Genomic DNA, 19,201 nt, shown 5'->3' with positions numbered 1-19,201 from the left:
TAAAAGGTTAAAGTTAAGAAAAATGTAAAGCACAGGAACTTACTGCCATCTTGTGGAATGTGTTATATTCTGAGACATATTTTCTCTTTTATTTTCTGGAATGTCATTTTCCATTACCATTAGTTACAAAATGACTAAAGAGTTCCCCAGCAACTAACCATAGCTAATATCTATCTACAAAATAAGACATGAGAAAATTCATGCATTTTGCAACAAGGAGATTTTTGATTCCTATAGTGGAACGTTTGTTGTTTTTCCTCACCGTCTCTTGTTTCCAGTCAGTTACTTATCTAATTTCTTTGTTGAGTGGATTTATCATTTAATTTAGTATATTTTACTTTCCATTCTGAATTCACGAAAATTCAGAATGGAAGAGAGGCAAAGAGAGAACAAAGCACACATTCTATTCTGGGAAGTCTCAGGGCAGTCCAGGCATCCAGAGCAGTGGTGGAGGGTAGGTCCTTACTACACAGAGTTTGGGCCTAAGACTGACTGGCATCACCTGAGAGTTTTTAGAAACGCAGAAATCTGGGCCCCATCCCAGACCTTCTGAATCAGAATTTGCATTTTTATGAGATCCCCAATTGATTCACATGCACAGTAAAATTCGAGAAGCACAGGCACAGGCCGCCATATTTCATTCCACTTACTTATGGCACCGACACGCACGCACATGCACACACACAAGGTTGCTCAGTATTGTGAGAAAAGCCAAGCATCGAGACACCTGGATTCAAGTCCATGTTACTTAATTTTGTGCATTTCAGTTCAAGCCCCAGTAATTTAATTTTTACAGGCCTGAGATTTGTATTTGTAATACAGAGGAAGGTGTTCGTAAGACGATTGTAATCTCCCTTCTCGTTCTAAAATTCTCTGATTTACTACTTATACATCAGTGATTCTTTGGTTAAATTTCCATGCATCACTTATTCATGCATCAGCAAATTGTTTGTCTCAATAATTCTGATTTCAACACAATGATTAAGTTTTCAATTCATAGCTTGAGAACTGTTTTGTCCCAGCAGAAATGTTTCATCTAGTAAGCAAAGCATGTTTAAAATTTGAAATTATTTACCAACCTTTTAAAAAATTAAAGACTTCACCACAAACCTCTGAGTTTTCTGATTCTCTCTTGTAAAAAATCAGAAAACCTGTCAATGCTGAGCTCACAACTCCACACGGAATCAGTAACTTACAGCAGAATCTCAGTTTGCCCCAGCTCCCACACAGCTCTTTTCATTCACTTTAATGCCCGGCCCCTTTGGGCCTTGGGATCAGTAACCTCTGGCTCAAATGGTATTCTCTGTCGAATCTTTTAACATATCCAAAAGCTATAACAGAAAGACTCAATGAAAACTTGTGCTCCTTCACAAACTCTAATCTCCATCGCTGAATAGTATATTTCTCTGACGTATTAATACTCTTCTTATGTGCCACAGTTCCCTTTTATGACTGTTAAGTATTCACAGGACTAAGTTGAGAATTGGCCTGTCCACATGGGCACAATTTACTAATTTACCTACCTCTTAGCCAACTTTTACATGGCCACATGTATAAAAACACAGAGAATTCAATTCCCTTCCTATTCAAAGGTAACCACTAAATACATTTAAACAAGCAGAAGTAGCATCATTGCCATCTCTAGAGAAAAAAAATAAAAACCTGTGATCATAGGATTTTTCATGCAACGAATATTTGTTGAACAATGTGCAGGGCGACAGTACAGTTTTGAACAAGACAGAACAATTCCTGCCCTCGTAGGACTTAAAGTCTTCCATGGGAGACATACAGTTGAATAGGTATTAATTCCAGGAATGTGTGATAGTGATTATGACAGAGGATGCCACGTGGCTGATGACGGAGGATGGGACCTGGGAGTGTTCAGGGTACCCTAACAGCCCTTAAGTTGGGACCTAAAGGCAACTAGCAGCCATGCAGTGAACAAAGGGGGAAGGAGAAGGTTCCGGGGAGGGAGGGAACAGCACGCGCAAAGCTCACGGGAAAGAGAGCGTGGCAAGAAGCACCAGAATGGAAGATAAGCAAGGTGGCTAGAACGAAAAGAAAGAGGAGGAAGGCCGACATGAAATGAACCTGAAAAGACAGGGCAGCTTCTAGACATTGGATGTTCTCCCAGAAGCAGTGGGAGGCCACCAATAGGGCTGAAGTGAATGGTCAACTTTGGGCTTTGAAAGTATCACTCTGACTTAAGTATACATCTAGGAGCTTGGATAGCCACAGAAATTACAGGCATCCAGGGACTTCCCTGGTGGTCCAGTGGCTAAGACTCCATGCTTCCAGTGCAGGGGGTGCGGGTTCGATCCCTAGTCTGGGAACTAAGATCCCACATGCTGCACAGGGCGGCCAATAAAAAAAAAAAAAAAGGAAATTACAGGCGCATCCAATAAATTAATAAATGCACCACCATCACATTCACAATATATGTTGCCTAACTGATTAAATATATTATTAGTTCATCGTGCCCTAGAAGCACTGTGGCATAGTGATAGGACATATGTTTCATATTTTACAACCTAGTTTTCTTTCAACCCTGTCATGAGTCTCTGAGAGCGTATGTATAACCTCATTTGGGAGGAATGCTGAAAGCCTAAATGTGAGCCCTGTTGACTGTGAGGCAAGCCAAGCCCAACAGCTTCCTGGATCCACTGAGACAGGTCCTGGCTGCGTGGATGAGCCCGTGGTACAGCCCGCGACACTTATTCATGGGTGCACACGAGGTTGAACACATTATCCATTGACCTCCGGGCTGAAAGCCAGTCTTGTACAAGGTTGAGCCTGCTGTTTCAAAGCAGGCCACAGCTGGGTGACTCATTTAGGGAACCACTTCAGTGTTTTTAAAGCATTCCTTCTGTTCAACCTCCTTTTTTTTATCCCACTTAATGCAACATCTCGGCACTGCTTGGGCAACCTGCTGCTGGACATTCACTGCATATTTCAGTCTAAGCAGTGGTGGATTTTGATTACCAATAACTTAGAGAAATGTGAAATCTCCAAAATTAATTTAGACTCATTTTTTCAAAGCTGCACACATTTTGCCCACCTTCCCCCAGCCCCAAATTTTCCTTCGTTATCCAATCGTACAGCCACTTGAAAAGGTAGCAGTTGCTTCCCTGTTTTCATGCCGTTATTACCACGTGCTAGCGGTTTTTATGCCAATTACCTGCCGTCAGAGCCTTCCCCTAGTCCAATTGTGAAAGGGATGCTTCTACAACCACAAAAATACTTTTCTCTGCTTCAGCTCTATACATCTGAAGCAGAAAACTCACCTTAAGTGATGAAAAGCGTGGTGTGCAAAGCGAGTCTCTGGGTGCCCGTGGAGAGATTCACATCCCAGGTAAATAATTCTTCAGGTCCCCTGGTCAGGACTTATCAGCCAGAGTCCCTTCCAGGCAGGTAGGAGTTGAAAAGCAGGCAAAAGCGGCTGGGTGCAGTGTAGCTTCAAAAGGCAGGCAGATAACTAGATGTATATGCCTCGAGGCAGGTCCTCGACAAGAGGAAACCTACCAGACAGGCAACAGTTCTTACCTGCCTAGAAAATAAGCTGGAAGCCACAGGGGCTGACGATCCAAGTCAGGAAACTCCTTCAGCTCATCCTGGAAGGCAGGTCAGCACGAGGCCAGCAGGACCACTGGGCATGGAACTACAGAAGCCCTCCCTAAGGCTCCTTTCAACATTGTCTTTCAATGTACCGATGTTTCTGGAAGAAAAATAATTTATTTTAATGAAGTACTAACTCAGACTCTGAGGTAGTGCTGAACTGTCTTGCTCTGAAAAGATAAAGGCGAGGGTGTAAGTGTGTGTATGATTTTATTATGTGGGGAATAAATGCAGCTGATAGATCTGTGCATGTATTTATGAATATTCTATTTATACACATGGTTGTATCATCTACATGCAACCCAGTTAATTATTCTTATCATCTGATCTTGAGTTCACAGCCTATGATTTCAGGAGAACTTATTTTTAAGAATATAGAAATCAAGTATGAGAAAGGAGACAGAGCTGGCAGATTTTTTAAAACAGACACAACAATAACAACTTACAGGTTCCTGAGTTTCTGCAGGTGAAATGGATCAGAGATAACAGTGATTATAAGAGATCCTAAGTCTGTCTTGTGAACCCCAGTTGGAACTGCCCACAGTTAGGTTTTTCTGTGAAGTCAATTTAGAAATTTGGAAGTCTCAAATAAAGAGACCAAGAAAGAGCTGATCAGATAATTGTGACTGACTTAATGCCCAATGAGATAGACACAGTGAAGGTTAAATCAATTGCTGGGTGCAGTGTTGCTCTAAATTTCATGCCTTCAAGGCAAATTCAGGAATGTAAATCTGTTTGCACTACGCAGTGTATTTCATAGGACTTTTTGGCTACCCAAACTTTTCTGAAGCTAATGGAATCCCAGCCCCTAAGTGCTATCAATGTCCCAAACTAGACCTATCTCTGCCACTGCTAGAAGCAACAACCATTTCTAAGAGCCTGTCTATGACTATCAGCCTGGGAGGTGACTGCTTCTATAGAGGAAGAGGAGAAAGATCAGAGGAACCAAGGCCTGTGTGATCTTTGATAAAGCCCTGGACAAATCTAGGCAAGTCCTCTCCACTCAGACATGTGAGGAGGATGCTGGAACACCCAGGAGAAAGTCAAGTCTGAGAAGCAAGAAGTATAAAGAGATGGACACAGATGGGAAATGCCTTCCTAGCCCAACTATGCTTAATAGCAACTCCTCCCAATGTACATAATGAAGTATGATATGAATAAGCAGTGTTATCACACAAGGAAATCAGATCATTGGGTGTTTCAGGATGAACTTGTGAGAAAAAAATTACAAAAGGTATATAGTCCAGACCATTCAAGACTGGATTATGGAGACAATACATAGAAAAGGCACTGATTCAAAACACATATGCAGTAAATAGCTCCTATCACATTCTGAGCACATCATTCATCCACCCAAGAAATGTTTATTAAGCATCAGCTAAGTGTTAGACTCCATTCTTAGCACTGGGGAATGCAGTGAAAAAGATAAAATCCACAGTCTTAAAGTACACATGTTCTAGTAAGAGAGACAGGGAAAAACATATATACGAATACATAATATGAGGGCAGACTGAGAGAGGGCTTCTGAGGTAAGATCAATCAGGATAAGGGTTAGGCAGAGGAAGAACAGGTGACAATGGTAAGTAATAGCTCTTCTACAAGGGGGTTCAGGAAGACCTTTCTCAGTGACACAACTGTCGGTTCACAACCTCAAGAGTTCCCTGGGGGGTGAAATTCAAAACTGGCCCACGTACATGGAGGGCGAGGAAAGACAGAAGAAAGAGGCAGACCACTCCAGATCTGTAGGTGGCAGGGTTAATAAGGAAAGGAAATCAGATACAAGGCTTGTCATGGGTGGGCACAAGACAAGTTGATCTCTATACCCACACCCCAGAATCTTTAGAAGTTCATATAGAGGGGCTTCCCTGGTGGCGCAGTGGTTGAGAATCTGCCTGCCAATGCAGGGGACACGGGTTCGAGCCCTGGTCTGGGAGGATCCCACATGCCGCAGAGCGGCTGGGCCCATGAGCCACAACTACTGAGCCTGCGCGTCTGGAGCCTGTGCTCCGCAACAAGAGAGGCTGCGATAGTGAGAGGCCCGCGCGCCACGATGAAGAGTGGCCCCTGCTCGCCACAACTAGAGAAAGCCCTCGCACAGAAATGAAGACCCAACACAGCAAAAATAAATAAATATATGAATAAAATCCTACCCCCAACATCTTCTTAAAAAAAAATAAATAAATAAAATAAAAGTTCATATAGAGGCTCTCAGTCATATATACCATCCACATGGTCCTAACAACACATTACTCCTTAAAGGCTACATCCTTGAAACAGTTTCTAGTGTGAGAATGGTGGGCAGAACATACTTTCCACAGATAGGAGAGGGAGGGAAGAGCCTCTAATTGCCCAGTTCCAGCAGTTACATCCTCTCAATGACCTCCTCCAACAATAATGGAGCAAGCCCAGTGAATAACTAGAGGAAAATAGTCCTAGGAAGCGAGAATAATGAGGGTCAAGCTCAGAGCGTCTGACAAGCTTGGAAAGCCCAAGGAACAGGAGCAAAAGGGAGAGTGGCAGGGGATGAAATGAGATAGGTGGGGCAAGGGCCAGCCTAAGGGGGGCTTCCGAGGCCATGGTACAAAGTTTGGACTTTTTAAAGTATATAATTGGAAACTATTGGAGGGTATGGGGCAGAGGAGTGGGGAGTGGCATGATTTGATATTTGTTTTTACAAGATTATTCCATCTCCTGTATGGGAAACAGACTATATCCCAGAAAGAACGGAAGCAGAGACCAGTTAGGATGCTCTTACAATAGCCCTGGAAGGAGACAATGGCAGATGGAAATAGACTGATAGTGTAAGTAGGGGGGTTTCGATTGTACCTTTAATTTCTCAGGACCCGAGAAAGCTGACAGAATCATTATACTTCAAAAATTGCTATACCAATGATCCCAACACAGGCCTTTATATTCCATCAATTATTTCGCTGCTTTGAAGTAACATTTACCCTACTACTAAGTTCCCCAAATGCCTGATGATAAGAATCACTAGGGACTTAAGTACATTGTCTGTACCCTCCGCTGGAGTTTCTGACTCTGTAAGCTTGGTTGGGTCCAGAAATCTGTTTAACAAATTCTCCAGGAGATTTTAACAATAGGCACACCGACGAGCACTGGTTACATAACTGAATTTCTTCATTCTCCACACTGACATAGATAACTCCACCTCCCAGTGAAAAATTCAGTCCTTAGGACTAAGAGTATTGAGGATATCACCAAAGACATTGCCTCCAATTCTGGATGCAGTTCACAATTACACAAAGGCCTTTATAAAAATGCTTTTGGATCAACAGATCAGAGGTGGGCATGTAGTCTCACTTCTCCTATAGATTTCTTCTATTTCCACTTGCTACTGTCGTGGTTCAGATTCTTATTATTTGTACTTATTTTCATTTTTAAAATTCTATCATGAATTGTATTGCCAGCTTAATCTTCGTAGTACTCTCTACTGAAAATAATTGTCTCCTACTTAGAAACTGTCCCTGTATTGCATTTTCAATAAATCCCCAAAACTTTGGTTCAACATTCAACAAAACCTGCAATGCATGACTGCATTCCTGCATAACTTTGTAGTCTTCTCTGTTCCTATTCCCTTAAGAATCCCCGTTCTGACATTTTTTTGCCAGCTGTAACAAAAAGGAGTTCACATTTTCTATTGTTGCTCAACATCCTTCTTTTCTTTTTTCTGGAATTCTGCCTATTAAAGCTTCCCCCCTTCTTCAAGGCTAAGCATGGGCCACTGGCTCCCATTAACTGTCTCTGAACATTCAACCAGAAATGATTTCTCCTTTACCTCAACCCTTATGGAATGACTGCTTGAGGCATTTCTAAGGCTTATAAGGTGCGATATTGTGGCTGTGCATTTAATTTACATTGCTGAGTGACGACAAGTATTTTTTTTTCCAGGAGGGTATATCATAGTCAATATGCATTTATTTGTATCACCCAATTTGCTTTACGTAGATCAGGAATTTAGGCCCTCCATGGTGTTATCAGAAACCAGAGGGAGCTGTCTAAAGCGAAAACCTAGAGTGTCTCAGGAGCTCCCCATCACATACTGGATCTATCTGTCCTCCTTAGCCTGACATGCAAGGTGCATCAGGACTGGGGTCTTGCCTACCTATTCAATCTCATCTCTTTTTATTCATCTTCTTTTACTCGATGTTCCAGCAAAATCACACTGCTTTTGTATTCCCCAACACAACAAAAGGGGTCTTTATTCATGCTTGCACAGTCCTTTTCCATGAAATTCCTCTTACACTTCTTCATCCCATGAACTCTTTTCCATTCTACAGCACTCAGCTCAATAGTCCCCCTCGCCACCAACTCCAACCCTTGCACTACCGAGTTAGAGCACTCCCATCTTTCTCATAGAATTTATGAAGAACTGTGTAAAGAAATTCTCTTTATCAATTTCCCTGCCAATAAGCTTCTTGAAGTCAAGAGATTTGGATTTTTTTAAATATTCAGTATCTGACAAAAATCTGGCTCTCTATCAATAAATATATCACTGCATAAGTATGCAGTGAACTAGATGACTATGAAAGAATAAACACACTGACAATGTTTCCTAAGTTTGTTTTCATCCTTCTTATTCCCCAGGTGATTCTGATGTGTAGCCATGGAGAGATGCACTGCCTTAGGCCAAATATAATTGGCAGTAAGTAAAAACTGAATTCTGTGGTTGGACAACAGCGGAATCGTAATAAAAAGCAAAAATGTCTAAACCTTAAAGCCTAGTCAAAACTAAAGTTAAAGAGTTAAGCAACTTTGTTAATAGGCTAGAGGTGTGAAACCTTCCAAAACAAAGTTGTCTGGCTTGAATTGTGCCTACATAGTCTGTAGATTGACCTAACTCACTGAAAAAGTCATCTCATTTTCACTTTTTTCAGCCTCAATAGGACACAGCTGCACTGATGTTCGTCTCAATTGGTGGAGTGAAGAAGCTTCATCTTTATTCAGTGTGAAGCAACTGCCAAGATAAATGGCCTTTGAGAGGTAATAAGTTCATGAGCATCACCTGTGTTGTGCAAAACACTATTTGATTTTTCTTAAAGTTTAAACCTATTGGAAAGAACATATGAATTACGTATGCAGCTTGCGGGTGAAAAGTTTTGCTGCAGGGTGATGAAGTGCACCATCAAGGTGATACATTCTGAACATTGCCTTCTAATGACACAAGGGAATCACAGAGCAAATGGAAGGGAGGAAATTATGACCCACTGGCCGGAATTGGTAACACAGGATTTGTAACACAGGAATGCCACATGAATATGCTCTATACTTATCTTGGAGAATAAGATTTGGGGCAAATAAAACAAATACCAAAGTACAGATTTCTCTGTATATAAACGTACTCTGCAAACCAGGCCATGATGGAAAGTCGTGATATATTTGGGAAACTATTCTCAAGAGAAAAAGCAATGTGGCTTATAGACTATTACCTAGCCTAGTTTTGAGAGTGTGTGTGTGTGCGTATTTGGTCTTTTTCTCTGCCCTTCCACAGCTGTCTCACCCTTCTTCCTTATGTTCAAATTATAACTTTCTCCCTTTCTTCCTAATCAATTTGATTCAAGAGCTGCTTGTGTGACTACTAGCAGAGCCTCTGTGCTGTGCTCCAGAGGAGGTGCTCTCAGCTCTTCTCTGTCAAACGGGTGGCATATGCTCAGTGTCATATGCTACCCAGGGAAGGCACACGGTGTCTAGGAATTAGGAAGCCATTTTCCTAGATTCATCAACGTTTGACCTTTTAATAGAAGATAGTGTTTACTTTAAGGTGGTATCATATGAGAAACTGAGAATGGAACACTTGAGTCCTTTCACCTGGAAAAAAATGTGGGATGAAGATAAACTGACAGAAAGAGAAAGACAAATACCATATGATATCACTTATATGTGGAATTTAAAATGTGACACAAATGAACTTATCTATGAGACAGAAACAGAGTCACAGGTACAGAGAACAGACTTCTGGATGCCAAGCGGGAGGAGAGGCCGGGGAGGGATGGATTGGGAGTTTGGAATTAGTAGATGCAAACTATTATATATAAAATCGATAAACAACAAGGTCCAACTGTATAGCACAGGGAACTATATTCAATATCCTGTAATAAACCATAAAGGAGGGGGAGGCTTCAAGATAGCGGAAGAGTAAGACGCGAAAATCACCTTCCTCCCCACAAATACATCAGAAATACATCTACACGTGGAACTGCTCCTATAGAACACCCACTGAACGCTGGCAGAAGACCTCAGACCTCCCAAAAGGCAAGAAACTCCACACATACCTGGGTAGGGCAAAAGAAAAACCACAGACAAAAGTATAGGGACAGGACCTGCACCAGTGGGAGGGAGCTGTGAAGGAGGAAAGACTTCCACACGCTAGGAAGCCCCTTCGCGGGCGGAGACTGCGGGGAGCGGAGAGGGGGGAGCTTCGGAGCCACGGAGGAGAGCACAGCAACAGGGGTGCAGAGGGCAAAGCGGAGAGATTCCCGCACAGAGGACCGGTGCCGACCAGCACTCACCAGCTCGAGAGGCCTCTCTGCTCACCCGCCGGGGCGGGCGGGGCTGGGAGCTGAGGCTTGGGCTTCGGAGCTTAGATCCCAGGAAGAGGACTGGGGTTGGCAGCGTGAACACAGCCTGAAGGCATTAGTGCGCCACACCTAGCCGGGAGGAAGTTCACGAAAAGGTCTGGAGCTGCCGAAGAGGCAAGAGACTTTTTCTTCCCTCTTTGTTTCCTGGTGCGCGAGGAGAGGGGATTCAGAGCGCCGCTTGAAGGAGCTCCAGAGACGGGCGCGAGCCGCGGCTAAAAGCGCGGACCCCAGAGACGGGCATGAGACGCTAAGGCTGCTGCTGTAGCCACCAAAAAGCCTGTGAGCAAACACAGGTCACTATCGACGCCTCCCCTCCTGGGAGCCTGTGCAGCCCGCCACTGCCAAGGTCCCGTGATCCAGGGACAACTTCCCCGGGAGAACGCACGGCCCGACTCACGCTGCTGCAACATCGTGCCGGCCTCTGCCGCCACAGGCCCGCCCCGCACTCCTTGCCCCTCCCTCCCCGCGGCCTGAGTGAGCCAGAGCCCGCCAATCAGCGGCTCCTTTAACCCCGTCCTGTCTGAGCGAAGAACAGACGCCCTACGGCGACCTACACGCAGAGGCGGGGCCAAATCCAAAGCTGAACGCCGGCAGCTGTGCGAACAAAGAAGCGAAAGGGAAATCACTCCCAGCAGCCTCAGGAGGAGCGAATTAAATCTCCACAATCAACTTGATGTACTTGCATCTGTGGAATACCTGAATAGACAACGAATCAAACCAAATTGAGGAGGTGGACTTAGGGAGCAACGATATATATTTTTTTCCCTTTTTTTCTTTTTGTGAGTGTGTATATGTATCCTTCTGTGTGTGCTTTTGTCTGTAGAGCCTTGTTTTTACCATTTCTCCTAGGGTTCTGTCTGTCTGGGGTTTTTTTGTTTGTTTTTTGTAGTTTTTAGCACTTGTTATCATTCGTGGATTTGTTTTTCCGTTTGGTTGCTCTCTTCTTTCTATCTTTTTTAAAATTATTTTAAAATTTATTTTTTAATAATTATTTTTTATTTTAATAACTTTATTTTATTTTATTTTATCTTATTTTACATTATTCTTTCTTTCTTTCTTTTTTTTCTCCCTTTTATTCTGAGCCGTGTGGAGGACAGGCTCTTTGTGCTCCAGCCAGGAGTCAGGGCTGTGCCACTGAGGTGGGAGAGCCAAGTTCGGGACATTGGTCCACCAGAGACCTCCCAGCTCCACGTAATATCAAACTGCGAAAATCTCCCAGAGATTTCAATCTCAACACCAAGACACAGCTCCACTCCACGACCAGCAAGCTACAGTGCTGGACACCCTATGCCAAACAACTAGCAAGACAGGATCACAGCCCCACCCATTAGCACAGAAGCTGCCTAAAATAATAATAATGCCACAGACACCCCAAGACACACCACCAGACATGGAACTGCCCACCAGAAAGACAAGATACAGCCCCATTCATTCACCAGAACACAGGCACTAGTCCCCTTCACCAGGAAGCCTACATAACCCACTGAACGAACCATAGCCACTGGGGGCAGACACCAAAAACAATGGGAACTACGAACCTGCAGCCTGCTAAAAGGAGACCCCAAACACAGTAAGATAAGCAAAATGAGAAACACACAGCAGATGAAGGAGCAAGGTAAAAACCCACAAGACCTAACAAATGAAGAGGAAATAGGCAGTCTACCTGAAAAACAATTCAGAATAATGATAGTAAAGATGATCCAAAATCTTGGAAATAAAACGGAAAAAATACAAGAAACATTTAAGAAGGACCTAGAAGAACTAAAGAGCAAACAAACAATGATGAACAGCACAATAAATGAAATAAAAAATTGTCTAGAAGGGATCAATAGCAGAATAACTGAGGCAGAAGAATGGATAAGTGACCTGGAAGTTAAAATAGTGGAAATAACTACTGCAGAGCAGAATAAAGAAAAAAGAATGAAAAGAATTAAGGGCAGTCCCAGAGACCTCTGGGACAATATTAAACACACCAACATTCGAATTATAGCGGTCCCAGAAAAAGAATAGAAAAAGAAACGGACTGAGAAAATATTTGAGGAGATTATAGTTGAAAACTTCCCTAATATGGGAAAGGAAATAGTTAATCAAGTCCAGGAAGCACAGAGAGTCCCATACAGGATAAATCCAAGGAGAAATATGGCAAGACACATATTAGTCAAACTATCAAAAATTAAATACAAAGAAAAAATACTAAAAGCAGCAAGGGAAAAAACAACAAATAACACACAAGGGAATCCTCATAAGGTTAACAGCTGATTTTTCAGCAGAAACTCTGCAAGCCAGAAGGGAGTGGCAGGACATATTTAAAGTGATGAAGGAGAAAAACCTAAAACCAAGATTACTCTACCCAGCAAGGATCTAATTCAGATTTGAGGGAGAAATTAAAACCTTTACAGACAAGAAAAAGCTAAGAGAATATAGCACCACCAAAGGAGCTTTACAACAAATGCTAAAGGAACTTCTCTAGGCAGGAGAAACAAGACAAGGAAAAGACCTACAATAACAAACCCAAAACAATTAAGAAAATGGTAACAGGAGCAAACATATCAATAATTACCTTAAATGTAAATGGATTAAATGCTCCAACCAAAAGACATAGACTGGCTGAATGGGTATGAAAACAGGACCTGTATATATGTTGTCTACAAGAGACCCACCTCAGACCTAGGGACAGGTACAGACTGAAAGTGAGGGGATAGAAAAAGATATTCCATGCAAATGGAAATCTAAAGAAAGCTGGATTAGCAATTCTCATATCAGACAGAATAGACTTTAAAACAAAGACTATTACAAGAGACAAAGAAGGACACTACATAATGATCAAGGGATCAATCCAAGAAGAAGATATCACAATTGTAAATATTTATGCACCCAACATAGGAGCACCTTAATACATAAGGCAAATACTAACAGCCATAAAAGGGGAAATCAACAGTAACACAATCATAGTAGGGGACTTTAACACCCCACTTTCACCAATGGACAGATCATCCAAAATGAAAATAAATAAGGAAACACAAGCTTTAAATGATACATTAAACAAGATGAACTTAATTGATATTTATAGGACATTCCATACTTTATAAAAAGAATAATTCATAATGATAAAGTGGGATTTATCTCAAGATGCAAGGTTGTTTTAACGTTCAAAAATCAATCATTGGGATTCTCTACATTAACAACAGAGTAGAAAAAGCCTAAATTATTCAATTGATACAAAAAAAAGTATTTGACAACATTTAACAAATATGATAAAAACTCTCATCACGTACGTATGATAACATCTTTAATCTATTAAACGACATCTATGAAAAATCTAGAGCTAAATTATACTTAATGTTGAAACATTCAATTGTTTCCCCCTAGGATCCAGTGAGCAAAGCAAGAATTTCTGCTCTCACCACTTCTATTCATCATTGTACAGGAACACTATGGCAAGTAAAAAGGCATAAAGATTGGAAAGCAAGAAGCAAAACTTCCCTTATTTGCATAAACTTGATTCTTTACACAGATAATCATAAAATGTCTACTAAACAAATTAATACTTAAAATTAGAGAGGTCACAGACTGCAAAATACAGTATTTATTTCTATTATTATATACTAACAATAAATTGGAAAAAAATTTTTAAGATTTTTTTTTCATGTGGACCATTTTTAAAGTCTGTATTGAATTTGTTCCAATATTGCTTCTGTTTTATGTTTTGGCTGGGAGGCATGTGGGATCTTAGCTCCTGGACAAGGGATCAAACACGCACCCCCTGCATTGGAAGGCGAAGTCTTAACCACTGGACCACCAGGGAAATCCCAAGCTGGAAAAATTTTTTAAATACCACTTACAATTGCACACAAAAAAATAAAATACTGTTTACAATAGCATCATATCATTATTACAAGTATCAGTAGGAATTATTTTAATAAAAATCTGCAAGATTTACGATAAATGTACAAGAATATTGAGAGAAATTTTTAAAGACCTAAACAAATCGGTTGAAGCTCTCGGTATTGCTAAGATTTTATTTCTGTCCAAATTGATCTGTAAACTCAAAACAATTTTTGGCACAATCCCACCAGGACTTTTTCTACAAAATGACCAGCTGATTTTAATTTTTATGGAAGGTCAAAGGAACTCAGAAATAGAAACCACCTGGAAAAAGTCGATGGAAAGACACTAGCTGATTTCAAGAATTACTCTGAAGCTCTGATAATTAATACATGTGGTATAAGAATATGGATAGGAAAATAGATCAGTGGGCTAGAATAGATTCTAGATCTGGAGTCACATACGTATGGTCAATTGATTTCAATAGAACTTTTAAGATAATATTGAGGAAAACAGTCTTTTCAACAGATGATGCTAAAACAACTGGATATTCATATGGAGAAAAATTGCACCCTATGGCCTACCTCACAGTATACATCCAAGTTAATTCCAAATGAGCCAAAGACCTAAATGTGGAAACTAACAATCTAAAGTATCTAGATGAAAACACAAGAAATTTTCTTTGCTCAGAAACTGCAAATATTTCTCAGAAAAAAAACTAACCACATTGATAAAATAAACTTCATCAAAATTTAAAACTATTGCTCTTCAAAAAGCAAACCACATATTGGGTTAAAACATTCTTAATATATATGTATGACAAAGAACTTGTATCCAAAATATATTTTTAAAAACCTCTTAGAATTCAGTAATGAGAAATAAGCAACCCATTTAAAAATGAGCAAAAGACTTGAACAGATAATGCATTAAAAATAATCAAATGGCCAATAACCATATTAAAAGATGCTCAAAAGCATTAGTCATTGGAGATATGCAAATTCGAACAATGAAACACATACTAAAATGGATAAAATGTAAAAGACTGACCATGCCAAGTGCTGGAACAGATATGGAATAACTAGAATTCTCCTGTGTTTGTGGTAGGCATGTGAAATGGTAAACCATGTGGAAACTGGTGTTAAAAGATTAACTGGGCCATATTAAAAAGTTTAAGAGTTTATCTGAGCAAAAAATTGATTTAAATCAGGCAGCAACAAACCAGAAGTGGTTAGGGGTGCTCGAGGAGAGCTCAGGGAGAGACTTCTATAGAGAAAAGGCAGAAGCAAAGTAAGGCAATGACTGATTGGATATAGCTTAAAGCCTAGCTAGCTGTTTGTGGTTGGTCATCCTTAGCATTTTTATTTCATAACGTTAAGGTATTTACAGGCTTAGATTTTGGTTTGCCTACACGGGTTGCCAAAGCACTAGAGCCGTCTCCTTATTTAATTAATTTAGAAATTTTCCTAGAAAATTAAACATATGTTTGCCACATGACCCAGCAATCCTACTCCTAGGAATTTGCATGTTCACGCAAAGACTTGTACATGAATGTTCATAGCAGCTTTATTCATAACAGCCCCAAATGGGGAACCAACCAAGTGCCCAGCAACTGGTGAATAGCGTAACAAAACTAATCAAAAATAAAAGGAATAACCTATTGATACGTATATAACAGCAAGGATGGGTGTCTCAAAAGCATTATGTAGAGCAAATAAAGCTTGACACAGAGTACATGTCATATGACTTAAATTTTATAAAGATGTAGACTAGGCAACCAAGCTATGGTAATAGTAACCAGATCAGCTCAGAACAATGATTGAGAATATGGGAATTGCCTACAAAAGAGTGTACAAGGGACATTTTAGAATGACAGAAAGACTGTATATCTTGAATTAGGTGTCAGTAACATGCGTGTATTCATTTGTCAAAGTCATCCAATTGCGCTCTTACAGTGTACGCATTTTCTCGTGTGTAAATTATACTTCAATAAAGTGATTGAAAGTTGGAGAGGGAGGGAGGGAGACAGAGAGAGAAAGAGAGAACTACAAGCAGATATTCTTCATACAAATAGACCCCAAGTTGATTTCCAGATGTGCATATCCAAACTCTTGGGTCATTTTATCTGGGGTCCTTGTAATTCTCTAATGCTTTGGAAAGGCAATTTCCCATTCCGAGAATGAATTGGGGAAAACCACTTTAATTGATTTGATCAACAAACCCAAACCTGCCTCTATTTAAAGAGAAACCAATTTGAACATCCTATAACTGCATGCACATCCTGCCTCGCTTGAAGGGGTCTGCCTGGCAATGCCATAATACATAACTCTGCTTCAAATGAGACTGTGGTTACCAAGGCAGAACAAGACATTTTCTACGTTTATTTGCATTAACCAATAGTCAGACTGGCCTTGGGCCCCAAAGCTTTTAGTGGAAGGCTCTGTGGTCTACTGAGCTGATAAAAATGATGTGGTTTTCTGTATACATAGAGATAACTTTTTGATAACTAGGATCACTAACCAATGCTGCTACAGAGAGATTTAGACAAGCACTGTCTCACTCTCTGATTAGAAGGGATTTATAATCTAACATGGATAATGTTGGCATGGCTCAAGCATGTAGAGGATTTTTAAAAGACAGAATAGAAATACTAACCAACACACAAAATGATATATTTCAATTCTCTATGTAACCAAATTTTGATAGATATATTTGAGATTAGTGAATGTGGAAAAACTCATGAGAAAAAAACCCACCTTACTAAAAATGTTTAATTTTGTTGCTGCTTTATTTATTGAGTAAAAACGTATAGCATCAAAAAATGAAATTAACATCAGACATCTAGGAGACATATGACAAATTAGAACAAAGCTGGCTGCAAAAATGGGGAAATTTTGAACTTCAATACTGAGTCATAATTTTATAAATAACTGGCACCATTCCTCACCCCTTTGCCCACATGTAGGAGAGACCCCCGGTGTACACTGGGAATGTAATGGAGGTAAAACAGTAGGACTTTTGATTTCACGATTGCACACTGGCATCATGGGAGTAGATGGGGCCGCATGTCAGGCCCAGCTCACAGGAGGTCGCCATCACAAAAGGTTACACACCCAAAACGTATTTCAACATTATTCACAAGCCCTCCTCAGGTTAGCTCTCCTCATATTACCTTAACATGCCGCATATCATAAGGAGAAATGGGGAGCTGTTATCTTAAGATGTAGGGAAAAGAATGCCCAGAAATAAAACCTTAATTCTCAGTTTGGAGCTGTTGCTCTTTGGATCTCATCTGCAATTAGGCTTTTGTTTCACTTCCTGCTAACCACCGTGGCCCTCCTGGGATTTCTCAAACATTCTAAGCATGATACTGTCTCTTGCCAAACGGAATGATTTTTCTCCGGAGAGCCACGAGATTTGACCTCCTTTGGTTTTTGTTCAAGTGTCATCTTAGTGTGACACTCCTCATCCACCCTACTACAAACCTCATAACCAACCAGCATCTTCCTAGCTCCTTCCCCACTTAACTTTTCTTTGTCCTCATCACCACCTCTCACTCCTGAAATGTAAACTCCATAATAGAAATATTTGTTTTGCTTATTGCTAGTCCCCTAGAATTGAGTCACGCTCACCATAGGCACTCCATCATTGTATAGAGAGTGAATGTTTCCGCCAGTGTGACCTGAAAATCTATGGGTTTCTATAACACAATGGTTCTCAGCGGTAGCTACACATTAGCATCCCCTGGGCTTGCTGTGGTCCCAGCTCTGACCAAATGAATTTGCATCCGTGTGGGGGGCCCAGGCACGTGGGTATGGTTTAAAAGCATCTCAGATGATTCTACGTGCAGCCAACTTGGAGAACTACTGAATGCAGTAATACTGATTATAAAAAAAACTTCTGAAAAAAAAAATTCTACCCTTGAAGCCAGTAGCTCCACTATCATTTATAAAGAAGCATTTAATTTTTATGCCTGTTCACCCGGGCATCTCCTAGAATCATAAAAGAACTACATTAGACTTTTTTTTGAACATTCAAGGGCTCACTATAATATAATAGAAGTTACTGTGAGGAACCTTTGGCACTACAATTACCCTGGTAAGAACCACGTGGATCTCTAACTAGGTCAAATACAAGTCCTTGACCAGGATGTTTTCTTTGCACTCTGTACCAACTGTGGGACAAGAACAGTTTAAGGCAGGAAGACTACACAGAGAAGGCAATTCCCACACGCTCAGCTTCACGTGCAACACTCTGCCCACAAAACTAATAGCTCTTGCCTCCTTTTTAAAGAAACTGGGCAGCATGGATTGAACGTTATTATATGAATTTTAATGATTAAAATTCAATGAATTAAGATTTATCACACCAGCCCACCTTTAGCTGTGGAAGAAAGTAGAAAGATGCCCAGTGTCCCCTCCTGTAACACAATCCTAGAAAGAGCTGGCTGTTTTCATACCAGTCATTCTTTCCAGGGTGTTTTCTTTTTTCCATTTTGGTGCACTCAGTAAAAACTTATCAAGTGCTGCTGTAGGTCAGAGGTTAGCACTAAAAAGTCCAAGATGAATAAGACATGGTCCCTGTTCTTGAGGAGTTGATAATGTAGAAGGGGGCACATGCAAACAAATGATTATAATGTGAGCTGGTGTGTCCAGTGGAATACAGAAGGGAATCTGTCAGGACCTGAGGTATAAACAGGGAGGGATCGGTAAAAACTAAGTCAAAATTGAAGACGTATGGGCAAAGAAAGTATCCCTCCTACCGTAGACTCCTAGTCCCTAGTGCTTCTCTGTTTAGAGGCAAAATCTGTTACTGTTTTCATATATAACGTTTCAGAAATAATCTATGTACCTATAAATGTATTTGCTTAAAAATGTAGCAAACAGCATTAAAAGCATGAATTCCGGAAGCAGCCTGCCTGAATAAGAATTCTAGTTCTACTGCTTACTACTTAGGTATCTTACTCAAGGAATAGTCTCAATTTCCTCATTTCTAGAACGTGCATAACAAGCACACCTACTTTGCAGAGTGTTACAAGTATTACACAAGTCAACTAATAGTACCTCTGGAATAATGTGTATTCTATGCCTTGCTTTTGTCATTTAATGACATGGGTTGTAGACACTTTCAGTTCAACTCGTATAGAGGCATCTGAGTGTTTTTAACCT

The 19,201-nt window shown here is 40.7% G+C and overlaps 1 long non-coding RNA gene across 7 annotated transcripts in view; it reads right to left on the bottom strand.

Moving 5' to 3' along the window:
• Positions 1 to 19,201, bottom strand: part of LOC307188316 — a 530,117-nt gene that overhangs the window by 411,044 nt on the left and 99,872 nt on the right. For 5 of the 7 annotated variants that reach the window (XR_013828886.1, XR_013828887.1, XR_013828888.1 and 2 more), the window contains one exon: positions 3,285 to 3,715. This is a non-coding gene — a long non-coding RNA (uncharacterized lncRNA). The remainder of the gene's footprint in view (positions 1 to 3,284; positions 3,716 to 19,201) is intronic. The other 2 variants (XR_013828889.1, XR_013828890.1) reach the window with 2 other exon arrangements.

This window comes from Stenella coeruleoalba (assembly GCF_951394435.1).
Source record: "Stenella coeruleoalba genome assembly, chromosome: 6".
NCBI classification, from domain to species: domain Eukaryota; kingdom Metazoa; phylum Chordata; class Mammalia; order Artiodactyla; family Delphinidae; genus Stenella; species Stenella coeruleoalba.
This window is presented reverse-complemented; position numbering and strand designations above follow the sequence as displayed.